This window comes from Balaenoptera borealis (assembly GCF_965194805.1).
Source record: "Balaenoptera borealis genome assembly, chromosome: 10".
Lineage (NCBI taxonomy): Eukaryota > Metazoa > Chordata > Mammalia > Artiodactyla > Balaenopteridae > Balaenoptera > Balaenoptera borealis.
The window spans coordinates 5,404,582-5,431,285 of NC_138874.1; the positions used below are offsets into that span (position 1 = coordinate 5,404,582).

Consider the following 26,704-nt stretch of genomic DNA (forward strand, 5'->3'; position numbering starts at 1 on the left):
GGCAAGCGGGGGCTACTCTTCATTGCGGTGCGCAGGCTTCTCATTGTGGTGGCTTCTCTTGTTGCGGAGCACGGGCTCTAGGCACACGGGCTTCAGTAGTTGTGGCTCACGGGCTCTAGAGTGCAGGCTCAGTAGTTGTGGTGCACAGGCTTAGTTGCTCTGTGGCATGTGGGATCTTCCTTGACCAGGGCCTGAACCTATGTCCCCTCCATTGGCAGGCGGATTCTCAACCACTGCGCCACCATGGAAGCCCCTGATTGGTTGTTCTTAATTTATTTTCTTAGATTAAGGTGCCTTGACTCTGTATTAAGTTTTGTTTGCTTAAATAGGCTACCAAAGCATTAGAGTCGCCTCAGCCTAATGGCCTCCTTGTTTAATTGCTTTAACACTGGATATGCAGTAGGTGGGAAATTATACTTTTCATCCCATTTGCAAGGTAATTTAGCAATTGTCTACCTAATGTAGGAATGCACAGTCATGTTGGTGCAACAATTTCATGTCCCAGAACCACCCAGATAAGCCACATGTGTAGAAATCGAAGATCCACATTCTGTGATAGCAGGAGAAAAACACATGCAGCTATGTAAATGCGTAATTAGGGGAGTGTTTTAGTAAAGTCATTTTATTCATAATTACCATGGAATATGATGTTGTGTCTCTGGGAATGCAGGAAATCCATTTCTACTGGTGTGAAAATATCACCTTCATATATGATTGGTTAAGGAAAGCAATTTGATTGACAGAAAGTTTGATTTGACAATATCTATGTAAATATTGAACTATGTACATAATATTTTAGCGTTTCTCTATGTGTGGATGTGTATTATACAAATTCAAATGTAGTTTGTTACACATGGAAATTGTATATTAAGGAGGATATACTTGGAACTGATGATATTACCTCTGGAGATAAAACTCTTATTGCTTCTGGGGGTGGTTAATTATTGGGCATTTTTACTTGATTTTATTGTTTAAATACTTTATAATTTCATATTTTATAATGTTTATTATTTTATAAATAAATTTGTCTTATGCAAAGTAGTTTTCTATCACTGCCATAACATATGACCACACATTTAGCAGTTTAAAAAACATTCTATAGGGACTTCCCTGGTGGTCCAGTGGTTAAGACTCTGTGCTCCCAATGCAGGGGACCCAGTTTCCATCCCTGGTCAGGTAACTAGATCCCGCATGCTGCAACTAAGATCCCGCATGCCGCAACTAAGACCCGGTGCAGCCAAATAAATAAATAAATAAATAAATATTTTTTAAAAATAAAAAAAATAGAAAACATCCTACAGTGCATAAGTTAGAAATCCAGTAGTCTTAGCTGGGCTTTCTGTTTAGGGTCTTACAAGGTCAGAAATCAGGGTATCATGAGGCATACGTTCTTATCTGCAGCTTCCAGGGGAGAATCCACTTGCAGGACCATTCAGGTGCTAGGCAGAATCCATTTCATTCTGGTAGTTTCCATAGTCACACCTGGCATCTGGTGTCCCTAAAGGAGAGAAGAAATAATGTGTTATTGTTTATTTTTTTCTCTAATCCTTTACTGTGTATTCAGTTGAAGGAATCATCACAAGTATTTTATGTAAGTAAGGTTATTACCTCCAGGTCCCAAATTAGAAACTATTCACGATTAGGTTATGATTTAAATGCAAATCATGGAATTAGTGAATAGGAGAAAACATTAGTGACCCTCAATCCACCCGCTGCAACTACCATCACCCCACCTCCATCCCTCTACTCCTCATTCTCTGTTCCTCACTGTGACCTCAATCTCTCCACCTCTGTGACCTTCAGATATCTCTAGAACTAATTCTTTGCCTTCTAGGCTTCTTTATTTCTCTCCCATGTCCATCCTGTGCATTTTAGACCTCCATCCCCATGAAACCTCTATTCCCCAGATTCCAGAGCTCTCAGCCCAACCCTCCTCCCCTTCTGTTGTTCCCAGGCCTTTTATCCTTTGTATCCTCCTTCTCCCTTGCCCTTTATCCTCCCCTCATTCCAGTGACTTCAGCCCATTTCTCGTGTCCTGTATGTCTAATGCCCTCAAATGTTCCAGTCATCAGTTATCAAGTGTCCTTAATTTCCTCATGACCCTGCACCCATTTCCCCCAACCCTGTAATTCCTGACTCTGCAATTTCCTCTGCAATTTTTTTTGGAATAGTTTGAGAAGAATAGGTGTTAACTCTTCTCTGAAGTTTGGTAGAATTCACTTGTGAAGCCATTTGCTCCTGGACTTTCAGTGGTTGGAAGTTTTTGTTTTTGTTTTATAACTGATTCAATTTCATTACTGGTAATTTGTCTGATTATATTTTCTATTTCTTCCTCCTTCAGTCTTGAGAGATTGTACATTTCTAAGAATTTGTCCATTTCTTTTGGGTTGTCCACTTTATTAGCATATAATTGTTCATAGTAGTCTCAGGCTCTTTGGTATTTCTGTGGTGTCAGTTGTACCTTCCCCTTTTTCATATCTGATTTTATTGATTTGGGCCTTCCCTCTCTTATTTTTTTCTTGATGAGTCTGGCTAAATTTTGTTTTATCTTTTCAAAGAACCAGCTGTTAGTTTCATTGATCTTTTCTATTGATTTTTAGTCTCTATTTCTTCTCTAATCTTTATGATTTTTTTTATTTTACTAACTTTGAGCTTTGTTCTTTTTCTAGCTCCTTTGGGTGTAAGGTTAGGTTGTTCATTTGAGATTTTTCTTGTTTCCTATGGTAAGCTTGTATCACTGTAAACTTCCCTTTTAGAATTGCTTTTGCTGTGTCCGATAGATTTGGATTGTTGTGTTTTCATTTTCACTTGTCTCTAGGTGTTTTTAAATTTCCTCTTTGATTTCTTCAGTGATCCATTGGTTGTTTAGCAGCATATTGTTTAGCCTCCACGTGTTTGTGTTTTTTGCAGTTATTTTCTTGTAGTTGATTTGTAGTCTCCTAGCACTGTGTTTAGATACTTGATATGATTTCAATTTACTTAAATTTACTGAGGGTTGTTTTGAGGCCTAGCATGTGATCTATCCTGGAGAAATTTCCATGTGCACTTGAAAAGGAAGTGTATAAGTGTATTGTGTTGCTTTTGGATGGAATGTGCAATATATATATATATATATATATATATATATATCTCGTCTCCATCTGGTCTAATGTGTTACTTAAGGCCAGTGTTTCCATATTGATTTTCTGTCTGGATGACCTGTCCATTGTTATAAGTGGGGTTTTAAAATTCCCTACTTTTATTGTGTTACTGTCAATTTCTCCCTTTATGTCAGTTAATATTTGCTTTATGTATTTAGGTGCTCCTATGTTAAGTGCATAAATACTTACAATTGTTATAAGTTCTTCTTGGATTGATCCCTTGATCATTATGTAGTGTCCTTCTTTGTTTCTTTTAACAATCTTTATTTTAAAGGATAATTTGTCTGATATAAGTATTGCTACTGTGGCTTTCTTTTGATTTCCATTTGTATGGAATACCTTTTTCCATCCCTCCACTTTCAGTCAGTGTTATGTCTTTAGATCTAAAGTGTGTCTCTTGCAGCCAGCATATATACAGGTATTGTTTTTGTATCCATTCAGCCACTCTATGTCTTTTGATTGGAACATTTAGTCCATCAATGGACTATGTATGTTCTTATTGCCATTTTGTTAATTGTTTAGGGATTGTTTTCTAGGTCTTTTTTGTTCCTTCTTTTTGTTCTCTTCTCTTGTGATTTAATGGCTATCTTTAGTGTTATGTTTGGATTCCTTTTACTTTTGTGTGTGTGTGTCTATTATAGATTTTTGGTTTGTGGTTATCGTCAGGCTTATATATAGCAATCTATATATTTGTATCTATGATTATTTTACATGGCTGATCTCGTAATTTCAAATGCATTTTCACAAGCCTGCATTTGTACTAGCCTCCCCTCATGATTACTGTCTTGATACCACATTTTACATCTAATTGTTCTGTGTATCCCTTAACTGTTTATTGTCAATATAGATGATTTTACTACATTTGTAAATGTAACTTTCCTACTAGATTTGTGCATGGATGATTTTCTACCTTTACTATATGTTTTCCTTTAACAATGAGCTTTTTTCCTTTCATAATTTTCATGTTTCTAGTTGTGGCCTTTTCTTTTTTGCTTAGAGAATTTCCTTTAACATTTCTTATAAAGGAGGTTTGGTGGTTCTGAACTCTTAGTTTCTGCTTGTCTGTGAAGCTTTTGATCTATCAATCTGATCAAGAACCTTGCTGGTTAAAGTATACCTGGTTGTAGGTTTCTTTTTCCCTTTCATCACTTTGAATATGTTGTGCCACTCCCTTTTTTTTTTTCCTTTTCTTTTTATTTATTTATTTATTTTTGGCTGCGCTGGGTCTTCATTGCTGCATGAGGGCTTTCTCTAGTTGTGACAAGCAGGGGCTACTCTTCGTTGCAGTGCACGGGCTTCTCATTGCCGTGGCTTTTCTTGTTGCAGAGCACAGGCTCTAGGCACATGGGTTTCAGTAGTTGTGGCTCGCGGGCTCTAGAGCATAGGCTCAGTAGTTATGGTGCACGGGCTTAGTTGCTCTGAGGCATGTGGGATCTTCCCGGACCAGGGCTTGAACCCGTGTCCCCTGCACTGGCAGGCGGATTCTTAACCACTGTGCCACCAGGGAAGCCCATGCCACTCCCTTCTGACATGCAGAGTTTATGCTGAAAAGTCAGCTGATAGCCTTAATGGGAGTTCCCTTGTAAGTAATGTGTTACTTTTCTCTTGCTACTTTTAACATTCTCTCTTTAATTTTTGCCATTTTTATATACAATATGGGGACTTCCCTGGTGCTCCAGTGGTTAAGGATCCACCTTCCAATGCAAGGGACGCGGGTTTGATCCCTGGTCGGGGAACTAAGATCCCACATGCCACAGGGCAACTAAGCCTGCGCGCCGCAACTGCTGAGCCTGTGTGCTCTGGAGCCTGTGTGCCACAACTAGAGAGAAGCCCATGCACTGCAATGAAGAGCCTGTGGGCTGCAACTAAGACCTGATGCAGCCAAATAAATAAATATTAAAAAAAATAATAATATACAATGTGTCTTCGTGTCTTCCTCTGTGGGTAATCCTGTATGGGACATTCTGCGCTTCCTGAACTTGGATGTCTGTTTCCTATCCCAGGTTAGGGAAGTTTTCATGTATTATGTCTTCAGTTATGTTCTCAGCCTCCTTTTCTCTCTCTTCTTTTTCTGGGTCCCCTATAATGCAAATATTAGTGTGCTTGATGTTCTTACAGAGGTCTCTTAAACTGTTCTCATTTCTTTTCCTTCCTTTTTTCTTTTCAGTATGAGTGGTTTCAACTACTCTGTCTTTCAGCTCACTGATACATTCCTTTGTATCATTCAGTCTACAGTTGATTCCTTCTAGGGTGTTTTTCATTTCAGTTATCTTATTCTTCACCTCTGATTGTTCTTTATATTTTCTAAATTTTTGTTAAAAATTTCTGACTCGTCTGTGCATCCATTTCTCCCCCGAGTTCTTTTGTCATCTTTATCATCACTACCCTGAACTCTTTCTTGGGTAGATTACCTATTTCCACTTTACTTAGTTCTCCTTTTGGGGTTTTATTTTGTTCCTTTGTTTGGAACAGGTTCCTCTGTCACCTCATTTTGCCTAATTTGCTGTTTATATTTTTATGTATCTTATAGATTGGTTATGTTTATTTCTTAACATTGGAGAAGTGGCCTTTTGCAGGAGACATCCTATATGTCCCAGTAGTGCACTCCCCTCTCATCACCAGAGCTTTATGCTCTAGAGGTTTCCCCTGTGAGGGCTGTGTCGGTCTTCCTGTCATGGTAGGCTCATTATATGGGTGGTCTGGTAGGCTTGGTTTGCCCCTGGACTTGTTGGTTGCTGGGTCCTGCCTTGTGCAGAGGCTCCTGGCTAGCTATGTGTTGTTAACTGTGTCAGGCGGTGGCTTACTGCAGAAACCTGGGGTGGGGGGACTAGTGCTGCATTACTGGTGGGTGGAGTCAGCGTCCAGGAAATCTCAGGGCTGTTGCCCAACCACTGTGGGTGAAGCCAGGTCCTGGAGTCTGGTTGCAGGTCCCAGGGGTCCCAGAACTTGTGTTTTATCATGGGTGGGTGAGGCTGCTTTCTCACACAGTTGGCTGCAGGGCCCAGGGTGTCTTGAACCTTCTGTTGGACTGCTGATGGTTAGGGCCAGGGCCCAGCTGGTCTCCAGGGAAGGATCTGGCCTGCTAGTGGGTGGGCTGTGTCTGTAGGCTGTGGGGCTATAGTTTTCTTGTGGCTGGTGTCTGCCCACTGGTGGGTGAAGCTGAGCCTGAGGCTAGAGCAGGCTTGCTGGTGGCTGGCGCTGGGGCCCAGCCAGTCCCAGGGCATGATCTGGCCTCCTGGTGGGTGGGCCAGATCCACAGACTGCAGGGCTGTGATTTTCTTATGGCTGGTGTCCACCCATTAGGGAAGCTGGTCCTGAGGCTAGAGCAGCTTCCCTAGAGGGTGTGGCTCGAGCCCATGGGATTCTGGGGATGGTGCCTGCCCACTGTTGGTTGGAGCTGGGTCCCAGGTTCTCCGGCTAGAGGGCGCCGAGAGTCTTGGGTTGGGTTTAGTGCCTGTGCACTGGAGCGTGGGGCCGGGTCCTGGGCCCTCTGTTGGACAGGATCATGTCCAGGGGTGGTTGTGGACTCCCAGGCTCATAAGGCAGTCTTCCTGCCAGTGCCTGAGGCTGTGTCCATGCCGTGTTAGTTGCTTGTCCTGAGGCGTCCCAGCACTGGCACTTATATGCTGTTTGGTCTGGGCAGAGCTGGGTATTGGGGCTATAAGCTAGAAGGAGGATTCCAAAATGGCATTTGTCAGTACCAGTGTCCATGTGGTAGAACAAGCTCCCCCCAATTGCTGCAGTCAGTGTCTGTGTCCCCAGGGTGAGCTGTAGTTGCCTCCTGCCTCTCTGGGAGGCTCTCCAAGATCAGCAAGTAGGTCTGACCCAGGATCCTATCATATTACTGCTTCTTCCCTCCATCCCAGAGCCTGTGAGATTTTTGTGTGTGCCCATTTAGAGTGAAGTCTCTATTTCCCCCAACCCTCTGGGACTCCTGAAATGAAGCCTCACTGGCCTTCAAAGCCACATTCTCTGGGTCATCACCCCTTTTTCCACAAGACTGTGAAATGGATATTGACAGTGGGGAATTGTAACAGGGAAGAGCCAAATCGGACTACATGTTGGATCTGTTTCTTTTACTTCAACCTTTGCTTTCCGCCACTTTTGTTCACTAAAAGGATACTGTCTACACATAATGGCCTGCCTCGGGGAACCCTGCCCCTCTGCCTGAATGTTAAACCAAAGTACCTTTGTTTAGGGAAACATCTGGACCCTGTTCCACCTGTGGATGGCTACAAGGAAGAAGAAATTAACACATTACCTCCCCAGGCTGGCCATTCCAGGGGACATTTGCAAAACTTATGGCCTTTTTACTTTACTTCCTCATCTCCTCCCCCTCTCTGTGCTATAAAAGAAACTGGCATCCAAACCCTGAGAAGACAGTTATTTTGAGACTTTAGTCTGTCATCTACTCGGCCTGCTGGCTTTCCGAATAAAGTATTCCCTGCCTCAACACCTCGTCTTCGATTTATTAGCCTGTCATGCGGCAAGCAGGGGGAGCTTGGACTCGGTAACAGTTACAAAATGATGACACTCTAACTTATCATTTAGCCTTCATTTATGAGCTGAAATATTTCCATAAAGGGAGTGTTTAGTTATATTACAGTTCATATAGGTAATGTAGACTAAATGCTGAATTTTTGCCTTCATTTACTGGTATTCAAAATAATGTGTTAGTTACCTAGCATCTTCCAAAGTTAATTTCTTTTTTTTTCAGTGAACTCATAGAATTAAATATCCTTGATGTATTTTAATTCATTACAGGAAATTCTGATTGCTGTTAATTAATATCATCCTTCTTTGGCCCTGGGGGCTTTGGAACAGCCCTCTGTCTCCAGTAGTTTATTTGTTTCTGATGTGACAATACGTTCCAGGCTCCTCTTATCCCTTTCCAGCCCTGGAATCAGCCATTTCTCCAGGAACCTAGTTTTCTCTTAAAGGAAAATGGTATAGAGTGATGACAGTCTGGTGCCAGAGGTTGGTCCTTGTTTGGGGACTTTTTCAGTGGACAGAGCTAGGACCTATATCTGCATTTTTAAAAGATAATATCATCAAGTGTTTATAGTGATACTTCTAATTCAAATGCAGAACTATATAGGATTTTAATTCGACCTCATCAGTCTTATATCTGCTTCTTTTCACATGTTGAAATTTTCAGGGTCCAAAACACCAAGATAATTACTTATCTGCATCATCCCACATGTGTAGAACATTTCAATAACAGAGCGTGCAGTGTCTAATTTTATCTGAAAGGTCAGGGTGAAAAGAACAGTTGTTGACAAGATGAGGATGCATATTCCGGTTAGAGCAAACAGCATGTACAAAGATCCAGAGGCTGGAGAGCACATAGTTCATTTAGGAAGGAGCAGGTCCTGTTCTACGGGAGGGGTGAGGGGTTCCAGAGTCGGGAAGGCATTGCAACACAATGGGCCTTCACATTCAATGCTGTGGATGTTAGAGCATCCACCAGATCTTGTGTTTGTTTTTAATAAACAATATGACTTTTCTACTTTGTCTATATAAGCAGAACTTCGGTGTGAGAAAACGGTAGGGGTTACTTGAAGAGTTACTACTGTCCTTAACTGTTATACAGCAGTTCAGGGAAAACACCAGTGAAAGTGTAGCTCACTTATTTTCTGACATTTGAAGATGCAGTTGCATACTAATGACCCATCGTCGCGGCATTTTTCTCCCCACAGAGGACAAAGTATGGACCATCGTGTCTCACGATTTGCAGACACAGACGGCGGTGGTGCGCTACAACCCAGAAGAATACTCAGCTCATTTTCAGCGCCTCCATGTGGGCAGGATGTCACCTATTTCTGCAAGATGTCGAGGTTGTGGAACCCCCCAGGTAGGCTGAACACGGAGGGTTACTGTTCATTGCTATCTCAGCTAGTGGTTGGAATGATGGAAACAATCCAGCAGGTGTGGCTTATTCTCTTAATAGGCCAGTCTTCAAAGTGCCGGTGGCTGTGAAAGTGAAATACAACCCCTTGGTCTGTTTTCTGGGGAAGGAAGCTAAGAACGTACCACTGGAAAAATAAATTTCCATTGTTTTCATAGATTTTTTTCAATTTTTTATGCATATATGTGTGTGTGAGTGCTTCTAGTGTTTAATTATCAGTAGTAGCTTTGGGCAAAAGTTTATCAGAGCTCCTTGTGAGCTTTCAAGTAGTTCCCTTTGAGTTCTTCAGTTGTCTTCAATGTAAAGATGAAAGAATTCCAAAGTCTGTCCACCGGTAAATAGCATATAGAATAGCGATGGAATTTAGAGCTCTTTGTTGTCTGTAGTCATTTAACAGTATCTGTTGGTCAAGAAGTCCTCCCCAAATTTCTTTTTCATGATGGCTTACTTTTAGCAGTGCTTCAGGATGTGTGTGTGTGTGTACGCTACGGATGTAGAAAATAGAGAGTTCACAAAGGGTATCCTGGAATTATCTTTAATGCAAGACCTATACCCTCTGGGGTTCTTGGCAGTAAATTCAACACGATGACAGAAAACTAAACCTCTCTGTCTCTAGTATAACACAGTGGAAATAACGCATATGCTTTGAGTCAGAGAAACATAGGTTCACATTTTTTAGCCTAGCTGCTCCTTGGGTATGTGACTTTGGGGGAGTTGCCTGAACTCTCTGCCTCAGTTTCCAGTGTCTTTTTCAGTCAAATAAGGATCATAATGCCTATTTCAGGGTGATTGTGAGAATTGAATGAGGTAATGTACTAAGTGCTTATTATAGGGCTTGATGCACTTAAGGACTTAATAAATAGCAAATAGTATATTGATTACTTTTTAATATTAAGCAACTTTGGAAGTAGCATTATGTCAGAGACCAAAGGGCTGTTTGATGCCCCAAATCAGTGTTGTATTGGAGCCAATGTTGTAGGGAGTCACAGAGAAGAGTTATAAGCAAGACAGTCTATAATATTTTGAAGATTTAAGTACTTTTTATGTGCAAAGCCTTGTGCTAAAATTACAAACAAGTGTAACCTATGAACTCTAAGAAAGTAAAATCTGTAAAATAGGAAAATGATTCGTTCAGACAAGTAGTGCTTATGCTATCTGGAGAAAGAAGACATGACCATGGCTGGGATGTTAAAGTGATGCTTCATTAAAGAGGTCGAAAGACAATTCAAGGTCATGGAAAGAGAGGAAACAAGAGTCTGAAAGGCAGAATACGAATGATCCTTCAGGCCACAGTGAGAAGGAGTTTAGCAGAAGCAGAGCTCATGTCAAAGAGCAGTAAGAAATAAGGTTGGAAAGTAAAAATGGGAAAAACTGTGGAGGAAACGAAATGAGATGCTGGGAATTTTCCCTGAAGGCCCGTGCTTCTCAGGCTTTAGTGTGCATGCGAATAACCTGGAGAGATTAATAAGACACAAATTGCAGGGCTCCATTTCCTGAATTTCTGATTCAGTAGGTCTGAGGCAGGGCTGCAGAGTTTTCATTTGTTACAAGCGCTGTGGACTGAATTCTGGCCCCAAAATTCATACATTGAAGTTCTCATCCCCAATGTGACCCTATTTGAAATAGGGCTTTTAGGAGATAATGAAGGTTAAATGAGGTCATAAGGCTGGGTTCCTAATCTGATTGGATTGGTGGCTTATAAAAAGAGGAAGAGCCAGGAAGAAAGCTCTCACCAGAAACCAAACTGGCCAGCACCTTGATCTTGGACTTCCAGCCTCCAGCTCTGTATGGAAACAAACACGTTGTTTTATCCACCTAACCAGTGGTCTTTTGTAATAGCAGCCAGAGCAGACGAGTACAATGAGTCCCCAGGTAGTGATGAAATAGCTGGTCTAGAGACCACTCTGGGAACCATGGCTATGGGCAATGGAAATCCGTTAAGGTCCCTACAACCATTTTTCTGTCCACCTTCACTTATCACAATCTTTTTTTTTTTTTTTTTTTAATTGGATCCTGTTTTCACTGCCAGGAAAAGTCAACCAAGGATTATAGAAAATCTAGGCACAATTAATGAATCCCGTCAGCTTGTCTGCACTCAGTTCCATGAGTGAGTGCTCCCTGTTCATTTCACTCTAAAGATTTCAGTCAATCAGTCTCCACTCCTGGAGGGGATGGGGTGAGCAAAAATTGCTGACCAGAAAAATAACTTGGCACCATCAGCTTTATTTTCTTCCATTCTCCTATTAAACTTCAAAGTCAACTTCTACTGTTTGAATTTTGCTCTGGTGGTTAAAAAAACACAATGCAACTTCCAAATATTGATAAGTTTAACTCACGGTTCAGGCACCAGGAGAATTAGGTTGGAGGTAAGAGAAACTGTTTGCCTTTAGTGCTTCTGGTCTTGTAGTTCATTTTTTCCCTTCCCTCACTGGTACCTTCTGTCCCTTCCCCCAGCCACCAAGAAACCTCACACACTTATTACCCTCCTCTTGAAAACACAGGATGTCCAAACCATGAGAAAACATGGGTAAATTTGTTTTTAACCAGTACTTCAGTTACATTTTCTAATAATAAGCTAAACACACTTCTCTTCAACCTCCAGACACCTTTTCAGAGGATGAACTACTAGATTGAAATCAAGAGTGAACTGTTAGGGCTTCCCTGGTGGCACAGTCATTAAGAATCCTCCTGCCAATGCAGGGGACACTGGTTCGAGCCCTGGTCCGGGTAGATCCCACATGCCGCGGAGAAACTAAGCCCACACGCCACAACTACTGAGCCTGCGCTCTAGAGCCCTCAAGCCACAACTACTGAGCCCGTGAGCCACAACTACTGAGCCCGCGAGCCACAACTACTGAAGCCCGTGCGCCTAGAGCCCGTGCTCCACAACAAGAGAAGCCACTTCAATGAGAAGCCCGAGCACCACAACGAAGAGTAGCCCCACCTCGCCGCAACTAGAGAAAGCCCACGTGCAGCAACTGAGACCCAGCGCAGCCAAAAATAAATAAATAAAATAAATAAATTAAAAAAAGAAAAGAGTGAACTGTTAATCTGCACAGTAAGCACACTTTTTTGTATTTCCAGACATTTGCAGGTTATCATTGTACTTAATAAACTGTACCTTGAAAATAAGTTTATCATATGCTTCTTGCCTTTTGGGACACCCTCCATGTATCAAATTTTCACTCACATAGGATCCGTACTTAATAAATGTTTGCTGACTGGAATGAAATGAAAAATATATAGCTTTAAATATTACCTCATCCAAACTTCAGGCAGTTGTGTTTTTTTATTTATTTATTTGGCTGCACCGGGTCTTAGTTGCAGCACACAAGATCTTTGTTGCGGCATGCGGGATCTAGTTCCCTGACCAAGATGGAACCCCGGCCCCCTGCATTGGGAGTGTGGAGTCTTAACCACTAGATTACCAGGCAAGTCCCAGGCAGTTGTTTTTAAACAAGTGTGTATGTCAGAATTTTCAGGTTGCTCGTCACAATGCTGATTCCCGTGATTTTGACTTGGTAGAACTTGGTTGAGGCACAGAAATGTTTGCTTTTTTTTTTTGTGATGCCGCGTGGCTTGTGGGATCTTCTTTCTCCAACCAGGGATTGAACCCGGGCCCTCGGCAGTGAGAGCGCAGAGTCCTAACCACTGGACCTCCAGGGAATTCCCAGGAATGTTTGCTTTTAACAAACATCCAGGAGTCATTCTGTGACCCATACATTGAAAAATACCATCTTGAATTTATGGCATGAGGTCTCTCATGTTGGATTTTCAGGTGTCAGTCCTCCATGTGGGAGAGGATTAAAGGGAACATTAGAACTTGTCTGACCAATTGCCATAAAATGGCATATATAACTACCTGTTCCTTCAGCTAAAATATATTGGCGTGGTGGTATTTTTAAAATCCTTTTCATAGACTAAATATTGTAAAGTGAATTTCAGCCTCCCCTTCTAAGTCATTTTTCGCATCCCAATTTCTATTTTCCAGGCTAATTAATCAGTAGAACAGCTGAGGCAAGAAAAAGGAGTTGTTGATATAGCAAGTTTTCCTGTATTATTGTATTCTGTACATGTCCAAGTGAGAAAACATGATTTAATATAAATCTTTAATTTGCCATTTCAAGGAGCTGATGTTTGTTCTAATTAGTTTTTTCCCTCCTTCCTGGTAAAATGAAATTTTTTCTTTTCTTTTACATTTTTGGTCGTGTTGGGTCTTTCTTGCTGCGCGTGGGCTTTTCTCTGGTTGCGGCGAATGGGGGCCACTCCTCGCTGCGGTGGCCTCTCCCATTGTGGAGCACGGGCTCCAGGCGCATGGGCTTCAGTAGTTGTGGCTCGCGTGCTCCAGAGCACAGGCCCAGCAGTTGTGGTGCACGGGCCTAGCTGCTCTGCAGCATGTGGGATTCCCCCAGACCGGGGATCAAACCCGTGTCCCCTGCATTGGCACGTGGACTCCCAACCACTGCGCCACCAGGGAAGCCCTGCAATTTTAATACTCACTCTTAACTAAGGCTGAATTATATTGGAACTGCTGCAGTAGAACTTGGGACATCAGTTTGAATACAGAGTATATTCATTAGCATTATGGCAATTAAAATGAATATCAAATGGGTTTGTAATAGCTATGCACTTAAAATGTTGTTTTAAGAGCCTTACTACCCTCAAGAGTTCATGTGGGGCTCTATAGTTTCTAGTGATACTTATGATAAAGAGTTGATTTTGTATGTATATGGGCCTCATTTTTATTTTGATAAGTGGTTGTACCATACCATTAGCTAATAAATGTAGAATTACTCATTCATGGTTTCTCACAACTTTTACAAGGATAGTAATATATGACCTGCAACGTTATCTCTTCTTTTTTATCACTACAAAATTCTTAAAAAGAATGAATTTAATTTTAATTTTATTATTATTTTAATAAATTTATTTATTTATTTTTGGCTGCATTGTGTCTTTGTTGCTGCGCACGGGATTTCTCTAGTTGCAGCGAGCAGGGGCTACTCTTTTTTGCGGCACGCGGGCTTGTCATTGCGGTGGCTTCTCTTGTCGCGGAGCACAGGCTCTGGGCACGTGGGCTTCAGTAGTTGTGGCATGTGGACTCAGTAGTTGTGGCACACGGGCTCTAGAGCGCAGGCTCAGTAGTTGTGGCGCACGGGCTTAGTTGCTCCGCGGCATGTGGGATCTTCCTGGAACGGGGCTCGAACCCGTGTCCCCTGTGTTGGCAGGCGGATTCTTAACCACTGCGCCACCAGCAAAGTCCAAAAGAATCAACTTTATTATTATTATTTTTTAAATTTTTATTTATTATTTATTTATGGCTGTGTTGGGTCTTTGTTTCTGTGCGAGGGCTTTCTCTAGTTGTGGCAAGTGGGGGCCACTCTTCATCGCGGTGCGCGGGCCTCTCACTGTCGCGGCCTCTTTTGTGGAGCACAGGCTCCAGACACGCAGGCTCAGTAATTGTGGCTCACGGGCCTAGTTGCTCCGTGGCATGTGAGATCTTCCCAGACCAGGGCTCGAACCCGTGTCCCCTGCATTGGCAGGCAGATTCTCAACCACTGCGCCACAAGGGAAGCACAAGAATCAACTTTAAAGTAATGCTTTTGCCATTCTTTATGGTCATATATATTCTTGCAATTTAACTGTTCAATTGTCCTTAATCAACTTTATAAAAGACATAGAAACAAGACAAAGTTATTTGATTTCATGCCAAGTTGAAAATAAACAAATTAATTCTACCCAAACAGACAAAACATTAATAGGTATCCAAAACCACAGGGATGTCAACATGTTTTATATTTATATCCCTGAGACTGCAAGTATACTGATATCTGAAGTTAATGAAGGGCAGAAATCTTTAAAGTAGAATGAAATCTACTTCTGAAATAAATACCTTAAGAACTTGAATTTGATAAATTAGATACCAGGAGAAAGTTTCACTTAGATCCCACTTGAGTCAAGTCTTAGGCAACAATCCTAATGCTTTTAGATGTCAAAAATATTTCTCTATATTTGGACAAGACTTACTAGCCTGATTGAAAATGCTTCTTTGTGTATCTAAGATGCACCATCATCATGTATTTATTTTACAAAACATTGTGCTTTCTAATTAAGAATTTTCTGCTGAAGTGTTTATTCCCTACTATATAAATATTTATTTAATTATAGAGGTATAAAGTTGATATGTTTTCTATTTTTCTGACTATATTTAGTGTTGTTTTCATTGGTTCCCAGTGTTTCATTTCTTTTAATTTCTCAATGTAGTCTTGTTCTCATAAGTCATAGTTTTATTGTTTCTTTTGTTGAAAGAAGCAGTATAAATTATCCATCCTTTTTGGGTAGTTTACTATTAGATTTTGTATCCATTGAAAAGGAGTTAAGTTCACAATTTTTGCCTGTAAAGTAAGTTGCATAAAATTCAATATACCTTTTTTTTTTTTTTAGACATCTTTATTGGAGTATAATTGCTTTACAGTGGTGTGTTAGTTTCTGCTGTATAACAAAGTGAATCAGCTATACATAAACCTATATCCCCATATCTCCTCCCTCTTGTGTCTCCCTCCCACCCTCCCTACCCCACCCCTCTAGGTGGACACAAAGCACCGAGCTGATCTCCCCGTGCTATGTGGCTGCTTCCCACTAGCTATCTATTTTACATTTGGTAGTGTATATATGTCCGTGCCACTCTCTCACTTCGTCCCACAGTTTAATGACACTAAACTGTGATTTGGTCGCATCCAGAAGACAAGAAAACATGACTCTGATGTTGTAACTTATAACCTATTTTTAGCAAAAAATTCTAAACTTTGGTGAAGCTATCAAGAAAGTGAATTTTCCAAGTTTGTGATATGCATTATAAGAAACTATGATGTTTAACTATTGAAACAATATCTTAATAAAACACTGCTCAGCTGCAACTAAATATTGACATTTTCAGTAAATGAGATCTATGGTGATTAGTCTGTATATTAATCAAAAGATTAATGATTTATCTAATTAATTATTGTGTTAAATAATTGTGCTGAAATCAGAGGATACAATTAAATGGGACAAGCAAGGAAGAGAGTAATAACTAAAAGGTAAAATTAGAAAATTAAATCTAGTAATGCTCCACACCCAGGCAACTAGCATCTTCACAGAGGACACTGTAGTTAAAAGGTACAGAGTGGTACAGAGGAGCGTAGAGGCTATTTCAGCAATGTGGATAGGAGCTGATGAAAGCCTCAGCTGGAATAATGGATGAGAGACTCAATCCATAAATATTTATTGCTTTTTGTATAACGTCTAGGCTGAGATGTGAAGGATTCATGCAATTCAACTAAGAAAAAAATGGCAGGGGCACTCCTAGGTCTGAGATGTCAGAATGGGTAATATTCTGAGATGCAGGTCAAGGAACACAGAACTTTGAAGGAAATGAGAGAGGTTAGAGTGGCTGCAGCAGAGAACTTGAGTGTGAGAGAGAGGAAAGCAGACTGAGGGGATCAGTCCAGAGTCTCCGCGTGATGTTAAGGATTTCACTCGAAGGGCAAAAAGAATGGTTGTAAGTATGGGAATTCTGACTGTGATGTGGAGAATAGAATCCAGGAAGGGCAGAGTTTGTATAAAGAGACCATCTGGCACAGTGTCACAGGAGTACAGATGAGACAGGATGACTGGGAGGTTCACTGGGAATTAAAAGGAAAAAACATTTTTTTTAAGTTTAGATAGTAGAATATACAGGGTCTGTGATTGCTTCTATGTGGAATAACTTTAGGGGCAGTGAAAATGCAATCCTCCCATGTACCCAGGGGTAAGGATAAAATGAATGACTGCGAACAGTTGTAAAGCCTTCATAAGATGACTCAAAAAGGTCACAGGAGGAGCAAGAAAAGAACAGAAGGAAGAAGGGACTTCTCTGGTTGTCCAGTGGCTGACTCCATGCTCTCAATACAGGGGGCCCAGGTTCTATCCCTGGTCAGGGAACTAGGTCCCACATGCTGTAACTAAGAATTCCCATGCCTCAACTAAAAAAAAAAAAAAAAAAGATCCCGCGTGCTGCAGCAAAGATCCCGCGTGCTGCAACTGAGACCCGGCACCGCCAAATAAATAAATATTTAAAAAAAAAGAGAATAGAAGTAAGAAAACACTAGTTTGAAAAAAATGATTTAAGGAGAGGATACTGCTAATTAAAGGGACTCAAAAGTAATGATCAGGGCTTCCCTGGTGGCACAGTGGTTAAGAATCCGCCTGCCAATGCAGGGGACACGGGTTCGAGCCCTGGTCCAGGAAGATCCCACATGCCGCGGAGCAACTAAGCCCGTGTGCCACAACTACTGAGCCCACGTGCCTAGAGCCTGTGCTCCACAACAAGAGAAGCCACTGCAATGAGAAGCCCATGCACTGCAACGAAGAGTAGCCCCTGTTCACCGCAACTAGAGAAAAGCCCACGCGCAGCAACGAAGACCCAAGGCAGCCAAAAATAGATAAATAAATAAATTTATTAAAAATAAAAAAGGAGTCAGCTCTACTCACCACCAGAGCCTCCCATCAAGCCTCTTAGATAGCCTCAACCACCAGAGGGCAGACAGCAGAAGCAAGAAAAACTACAATCCTGCAGCCTGTCGACCAAAAACCACAGTTACAGAAAGATAGACAAGATGAAAAGGCAGAGGGCTATGTACCAGATGAAGGAACAAGAAAAAACCCCAGAAAAACAACTAAATGAAGTGGAGATAGGCAACCTTCCAGAAAAAGAATTCAGAATAATGATAGTGAAGATGATCCAGGACCTCGGAATAAGAATGGAGGCAAAGATGGAGAAGATGCAAGAAATGATTAACAAAGACCTAGAAGAATTAAAGAACAAACAAACAGAGATGACCAATACAATAACTGAAATGAAAACTACACTAGAAGGAATCAATAGCAGAATAACTGAGGCAGAAGAACGGATAAGTGACCTGGAAGACAGAATGGTGGAATTCACTGCTGCGGAACAGACTAAAGAAAAAAGAATGAAAAGAAATGAAGACAGCTTAAGAGACCTCTGGGACAACATTAAACGCAACAACATTCGCATTATAGGGGTCCCAGAAGGTGAAGAGAGAGAGAAAGGACCAGAGAAAATATTTGAAGAGATTATAGTCGAAAACTTCCCTAACATGGGAAAGGAAATAGCCACCCAAGTCCAGGAAGCGCAGAGAGTCCCATACAGGATAAACCCAAGGAGAAACACGCCGAGACACATAGTAATCAAAGTGGCAAAAATTAAAGACAAAGAAAAATTATTGAAAGCAGCAAGGGAAAAACAACAAATAACATACAAGGGAACTCCCATAAGGTTAACAGCTGATTTCTCAGCAGAAACTCTGCAAGCCAGAAGGGAGTGGCATGATATACTTAAAGTGATGAAAGGGAAGAACCTACAACCAAGATTACTCTACCCGGCAAGGATCTCATTTAGATTTGATGGAGAAATCAAAAGCTTTACAGACAAGCAAAAGCTAAGAGAATTCAGCACCACCAAACCAGCTCTACAACAAATGCTAAAGGAACTTCTCTAAGTGGGAAACACAAGAGAAGTAAAGGACCTCCAAAAACAAACCCAAAACAATTAAGAAAATGGTCATAGGAACATACATATCGATAATTACCTTAAACGTGAATGGATTAAATGCCCCAACCAAAAGACATAGACTGGCTGAATGGATACAAAAACAAGACCCATATATATGCTGTCTACAAGAGACCCACTTTAGACCTAGGGACACATACAGACTGAAAGTGAGGGGATGGAAAAAGATATTCCATGAAAATGGAAATCAAAAGAAAGCTGGAGTAGCTATACTCATATCAGATAAAATAGACTTTAAAATAAAGAATGTTACAAGAGACAAGGAAGGACACTACATAATGATCAAGGGATCAATCCAAGAAGAAGATATAACAATTATAAATATATATGCACCCAACATAGGAGCACCTCAATACATAAGGCAACTGCTAACAGCTATAAAAGAGGAAATTGACAGTAACACAGTCATAGTGGGGGACTTTAACACCTCACTTACACCAATGGACAGATCATCCAAAATGAAAATAAATAAGGAAACAGAAGCTTTAAATGACACAATAGACCAGATAGATTTAATTGATATATATAGGACATTCCATCCAAAAACAGCAGATTACATGTTCTTCTCAAGTGCGTACGGAACATTCTCCAGGATAGATCACATCTTGGGTCACAAATCAAGCCTCAGTAAATTTAAGAAAATTGAAATCATATCAAGCATCTTTTCTGACCACAACGCTATGAGATTAGAAATGAATTACAGGGAAAAAAACGTAAAAAAGACAAACACATGGAGGCTAAACAATACGTTACTAAATAACCAAGAGATCACTGAAGAAATCAAAAAGGAAATAAAAAAAGACCTAGAGACAAATGACAATGAAAACACGACGACCCAAAACCTATGGGATGCAGCGAAAGCAGTTCTAAGAGGGAAGTTTATAGCTATACAAGCCTACCTAAAGAAACAAGAAAAATCTCAAATAAACAATCTAACCTTACACCTAAAGAAACTAGAGAAAGAAGAACAAACAAAACCCAAAGTTAGCAGAAGGAAAGAAATCATAAAGATCAGAGCAGAAATAAATGAAATAGAAACAAAGAAAACAATAGCAAAGATCAATAAAACTAAAAGTTGGTTCTTTGAGAAGATAAACAAAATTGATAAGCCATTAGCCAGACTCATCAAGAAAAAGAGGGAGAGGACTCAAATCAATAAAATCAGAAATGAAAAAGGAGAAGTTACAACAGACACCGCAGAAATACAAAGCATCCTAAGAGACTACTACAAGCAACTTTATGCCAATAAAATGGACAACCTGGAAGAAATGGACAAATTTTTAGAAAGGTATAACCTTCCAAGACTGAACCAGGAAGAAACAGAAAATATGAACAGACCAATCAAAAGCAATGAAATTGAAACTGTGATTAAAAATCTTCCAACAAACAAAAGTTCAGGACCAGATGGCTTCAAAGGTGAATTCTATCAAACATTTAGAGAAGAGCTAACACCTATCCTTCTCAAACTCTTCCAAAAAATTGCAGAGGAAGGAACACTCCCAAACTCATTCTATGAAGCCACCATCACCCTGATACCAAAACCAGACAAAGATACTACAAAAAAAGAAAATTACAGACCAATATCACTGATGAATATAGATGCAAAAATCCTCAACAAAATACTAGCAAACAGAATCCAACAACACATTAAAAGGATCATACACCACGATCAAGTGGGATTTATCCCAGGGATGCAAGGATTCTTCAATATACGCAAATCAATCAATGTGATACACCATATTAACAAATTGAAGAATAAAAACCATATGATCATCTCAATAGATGCAGAAAAACTTTTGACAAAATTCAACACCCATTTATGATAAAAACTCTCCAGAAAGTGGGCATAGAGGGAACCTACCTCAACATAATAAAGGCCATATATGACAAACCCACAGCAAACATCATTCTCAATGGTGAAAAACTGAAAGCATTTCCTCTAAGATCAGGAACGAGACAAGGATGTCCACTCTCACCACTATTATTCAACATAGTTCTGGAAGTCCTAGCCACGGCAATCAGAGAAGAAAAAGAAATAAAAGGAATACAAATTGGAAAAGAAGAAGTAAAACTGTCACTGTTTGCGGATGACATGATACTATACATAGAGAATCCTAAAACTGCCACCAGAAAACTGCTAGAGCTAATTAATGAATATGGTAAAGTTGCAGGATACAAAATTAATGCACAGAAATCTCTTGCATTCCTATACACTAATGATGAGAAATCTGAAAGAGAAATTATGGAAACACTCCCATTTACCATTGCAACAAAAAGAATAAAATACCTAGGAATAAACCTACCTAGGGAGACAAAAGACCTGTATGCAGAAAACTATAAGACACTGATGAAAGAAATTAAAGATGATACCAACAGATGGAGAGATATACCATGTTCTTGGATTGGAAGAATCAACATTGTGAAAATGAGTATACTACCCAAAGCAATCTACAGATTCAATGCAATCCCTATCAAATTACCAATGGCATTTTTTACGGAGCTAGAACAAATCATCTTAAAATTTGTATGGAGACACAAAAGACCCCGAATAGCCAAAGCAGTCTTGAGGCAAAAAAATGGAGCTGGAGGAATCAGACTCCCTGACTTCAGACTCTACTACAAAGCTACAGTAATCAAGACAATATGGTACTGGCACAAAAACAGAAACATAGATCAATGGAACAGGATAGAAAGCCCAGAGATTAACCCATGCACCTATGGTCAACTAATCTATGACAAAGGAGGCAAAGATATACAATGGTGAAAAGACAGTCTCTTCAATAAGTGGTGCTGGGAAAACTGGATAGCTACATGTAAAAGAATGAAATTAGAATACTCCCTAACACCATACACAAAAATAAACTCAAAATGGATTAGAGACCTAAATATAAAACTGGACACTATAAAACTCTTAGAGGAAAACATAGGAAGAACACTCTTTGACATAAATCACAGCAAGATCTTTTTTGACCCACCTCCTAGAGTAATGGAAATAAAAACAAAAATAAACAAATGGGACCTAATGAAACTTCAAAGCTTTTGCACAGCAAAGGAAACCATAAACAAGACGAAAAGACAAACCTCAGAATGGGAGAAAATATTTGCAAACGAATCAACGGACAAAGGATTAATCTCCAAAATATATAAACAGCTCATTCAGCTCAATAATAAAGAAACAAACACCCCAATCCAAAAATGGGCAGAAGACCTAAATAGACATTTCTCCAAAGAAGACATACAGACGGCCACGAAGCACATGAAAAGATGCTCAACATCACTAATTATTAGAGAAATGCAAATCAAAACTACAATGAGGTATCACCTCACTCCTGTTAGAATGGGCATCATCAGAAAATCTACAAACAACAAATGCTGGAGAGGGTGTGGAGAAAAGGGAACCCTCTTGCACTGTTGGTGGGAATGTAAATTGATACAGCCACTATGGAGAACAATATGGAGGTTCCTTAAAAAACTAAAAATAGAATTACCATATGACCCAGCAATCCCACTACTGGGCATATACCCAGAGAAAACCGTAATTCAAAAAGACACATGCACCCGAATGTTCATTGCAGCACTATTTACAATAGCCAGGTCATGCAAGCAACCTAAATGCCCATCAACAGACGAATGGATAAAGAAGAAGTGGTACATATATACAATGGAATATTACTCAGCCATAAAAAGGAACGAAATTGAGTCATTTGTTGAGAAGTGGATGGATCTAGAGACTGTCATACCGAGTGAAGTAAGTCAGAAAGAGAAAAACAAATATCATATATTAATGCATGTATGTGGAACCTAGAAAAATGGTACAGATGAGCCGGTTTGCAGGGCAGAAGTTGAGACACAGATGTAGAGAATGGACATATGGACACCAAGGGGGGAAAACTGCGGTGGGGTGGGGATGGTGGTGTGCTGAATTGGGCGATTGGGATTGACATGTATACACTGATGTGTATAAAATTGATGCCTAATAAGAACCTGCAGTATAAAAAAACAAACAAAACAACTAATACTAAACTTTCATTGGGTTATTTGTATGGAAATATGTTAATATAAATGTTTCAGACATTACATGAAATTTCTAAAAATCTTAAAAAAAAATAAATAAAAAATAAAAAAGGAATGATTAGAGCAGTAGGAGGAGAATCAAATTAGATTTGATGCCTTACAGTGGGGAAGCTAAGGAAAATGAGTGTTTAACAATCAACAAGTAAAAAATAAACAAAACCAGGAAAACTGAGATGTAGTCAGTCTCGAGACATCAAAGAAGGAAGCCAGCCCCTGGCTTTGGGTGTTGGGAGGCCACTGGAGTTTCTTGTCTGTGGGGTCTGGTGGGTAGAGTCACTGAAGAATGAATGGGAAAAGGAAACAGCAAGTAAAGTTTTTCAAAACGTTCCATGTAAAAGGGATGGCTAAATACAGAATTGCTGCTTAATCAGAAGGGAGAGCCAAAGCAAGGGTTTCGGATTTTTAAAACAATAAATAAAATTTTAAATAATAATATTTTGAATATTAAATATTAATTCATTAAATATTAATTAATAAATTAATATTATTAAATAAATATCGAATATATTTATCAACTATATTAATATTTATTAAAAATTAAATATTAAAATATTAATCTTTAAATATTAATTAATTAATATTATTTATTAAATATTAAAATAAATACCTAAATTAAATATTAAATTAATTATTTAATATTAAATAATAATATTTCAAAATAATATTTTAAAATAATAATAAAATTAAAAAAAATTTAAGGATGAGAGAGTTATGCATAAGTTTATAAATGTAGAAGATAGTGCAAGTGATGAGGCTAAAGATATTTCTACAGCTTTTAAGCTGTAGGCGTCTGTGGGTGTTGGCATCTGGAAAACGGGGCTGGTTTTCCTGAACCTGGAGCCTGTAAAAGCCTGGATATTTGCTGGGCGGGCTTTGCTCATCCCTGTGCCCTTTCTTTCTCTGGAGAGTTCTCCCCAAACGTTTGTCTTCCCTTTCTATCTGATCCTCTTCCTTCTGTTTCCACAACCCTGCCTGGGGAAAACTGACCTAAAACCAGGTCAACTGAAGTATGTGGGAGATGATTGATTTAAAGCCAGGTACATCAGTGACTTCAGGGGGCTATTATTTATTTATTCTTTTTTGGCCACGCCTTGTGGCATGTAGGATCTTAGTTCCATGATCAGGGATGAAACCCGTGCCACCTGCAGTGAAAGCGGGAAGTCTTAGCCACTTGACCTCCTGGGAAGTCCCGGGCTATTTAATTTAAAGTAGTGGGGTGCGGTAGGGTGGGATAGTACCCTGGGAAACTTGGAGAGAGAAAATATCCCCATCTGTAGGGCACTTCATTGTGCTAAGAGGGAGAGGGGGAAGGAAATCAGGCTGGCAGTTGCCCAAGGCCAGTGCAGCTCCCGGGGTTCCGCAGGGAGGCAGGAGGAAGGGCTATGAGTTGCTATTAGAGCCGATGGCCACAAGAGGGCGCCGGAGCACCAGCGGTACCCTCGTGTGCATCCCTGGCCAAACCTCCAGGTTAGGAGATGGGGTTTGCAGAACCTCAAGTACGTGCCCAGAGGAAAGGGGTTGTTACTGGGCACCTCTGATTCACTTGCTCAAATTGCCTCATCTCACAGAGCAGGCTGAATTCTGCCTTCAGCTTGCCATGCGGGCACTTTCAGCCAGGTTGGGTGGCCCAGTGACCCAACAGCCAGAGAGGCTGTCTGCAAACTGACTGCCCTTTGTTTCTCCAGAGTCAGGACTCTGGACCCAGAAACACCTGGCTTGACTTGGGCTTCCAGCTTTTAAGCTGCTGGCCTCTGTGTGTGTTGGCATCTGGAAAACGGGGCTGTCGTCCTGAACCTGGAGCCTGTAAAAGCCCTGGTGTTTGCTGGGCGGGCTGCGCTCATCCCTGTGCCCTTTCTTTTTCTTGAGAGTTCTCTCCAAAAGTTTGTCCTCCCTTTCCATCTGATCCTTTTCCTTCTGTTTCCACAACCCTGCCTGGGGTAACCTGACCTAAAGCCAGGTCAACTGAAGTATGTGGGAGATGACTGATTTAAAGCCAGGTACATCAGTAAATGCAGTGGGCCTATTTATTTATTTATTTATTTATATTTGGCCACGCCGTGTGGCATGTAGGATCTTAGTTCCCCGACCAAGGATCAAACCCATGTGCCCTGCAGTGGAAGCAGGGAGTCTAAACCACTGGAGGACCAGGGAAGTCCTGGGCTGATTAAAGTAGTAGGATGTGGTAGGGAGGGATGAGTACCCTGGGAGACTTGGAGAGAGAAAATATCGCCATCTCTAGGGCACTTCATTGTGCTAAGAGGGAGAGGGGGAAGGAAGTCAGGCGGGCAGGCGCCCTGGGCCAGTGCAGCCCCCAGAGCTGGCAAGGGAGGCAGGAGCAAGGGCTATAAGTTGCTATTAGAGACGACGGCCACAAGAAGGCTCCAGAGCACCAGCGGAGCCCACCTGTGGATCCCTGGCCAAAATTCCAGGTTTTGAGATGGGTTTGGAGATGGGGTTGGCAGAACCTCAAGGACGTGCCCAGAGCAAAGGGGCTGGTTACGGGCCCCTCTGATTCACTGGCTCAAATTGCCTCGCCTCACAAGGGGGCAGTGGTCTGCCTTCAGCTTCCGATGGGGGCACTTCCAGCCAGGTTGTGGCTCAGTGGCCAGACGGCCAGACAGGTTGCCTGTGGACTGACTGCCCTTTGTTTCTCCAGAGTCAGGACTCTGGACCCAGAAATACCTGCCTTGACTCGGGCTTGCAGCTTTTTAAGCTGTAGGCCTCTGTGGGTGTTGGCATCTGGAAAACGGGGCTGGTTTTCCTGAACCTGGAGCCTGTAAAAGCCTGGATATTTGCTGGGCGGGCTTTGCTCATCCCTGTGCCCTTTCTTTCTCTGGAGAGTTCTCCCCAAACGTTTGTCTTCCCTTTCTATCTGATCCTCTTCCTTCTGTTTCCACAACCCTGCCTGGGGAAAACTGACCTAAAACCAGGTCAACTGAAGTATGTGGGAGATGATTGATTTAAAGCCAGGTACATCAGTGACTTCAGGGGGCTATTATTTATTTATTCTTTTTTGGCCACGCCGTGTGGCATGTAGGATCTTAGTTCCATGACCAGGGATGAAACCCGTGGCACCTGCAGTGGAAGCGGGGGGTCTTAACCACTTGACCTCCTGGGAAGTCCCGGGCTATTTAATTTAAAGTAGCGGGGTGGTGTAGGGAGGGATGAGTACCTTGGAGTGTTGGAGAGAGAAAATATCCCCATCCTTAGGGCACTTCATTGTGCTAAGAGGGAGAGGGGGAAGGAAATTAGGCTGGCAGGTGCCGTCGGCCTTTGCAGCCCCTGGAGCTGGCGAGGGAGGCAGGAGGAAGGGCTATGAGTTGCTATTAGAGCCGACGGCCACAAGAGGGCGCCGGAGCACCAGCATAGCCGGCGTGTGGATCCCTGGCCAAACCTCCAGGCTCTGAGGTGGGGTTGGAGTTGGGGTCGGCAGAATCTCAAGGACACGCCCAGAGCAAAGGGGTTGGTTACCAGGCCCCTCTGATTCAATCACTCAAACGCCTCGCCTCACAGAGCGGGGCAGAGGTCTGCCTTCAGCTTGCGATGGGGACATTTCCAGCTTGGTCGGGTGGCCCAGTGGCTGGACGGCCAAACAGGCTGTCTGCAGAGTACTGTCCTTTGTTTCTCCAGAGGCAGGAACCTGGACCCAGAAATACCTGGCTTGACTCGGGATTGCAGCTTTTAAGCTGCAGGCCTCTGTGTGTGTTGGCACCTGGAAAACGGGGCTGGTTGCCCCCAACCTGGAGCCTGCAAAAGCCCTGGTATTGCTGGGTGAGCTGTGCTCATCCCTGTGCCCTTTGTTTCTCTTGAGTTCTCCCCAAACTTCCTTCTTCCCTTTCCACCTGATCCACTTCCTCCTGTCCCCCCACCCTTGCCTGGATGTCCTGACTTAAATGCAGGTGAAGTCAATTATGGGTGTTGTTTGATTTAAAGCCAGCTGACCTGACGTAGATGGCCGGGCCGCTGACT

General features: G+C 41.5%; 1 protein-coding gene across 4 annotated transcripts in view; it reads left to right on the plus strand.

Moving 5' to 3' along the window:
• RASGEF1A (RasGEF domain family member 1A) overlaps positions 1-26,704 on the plus strand; it is a 254,860-nt gene that overhangs the window by 95,368 nt on the left and 132,788 nt on the right. For all 4 annotated transcript variants that reach the window (XM_082407468.1, XM_082407470.1, XM_082407469.1 and 1 more), the window contains one exon: positions 8,840-8,994. The gene's annotated coding sequence lies outside the window, so the exon portion shown is untranslated. The remainder of the gene's footprint in view (positions 1-8,839; positions 8,995-26,704) is intronic.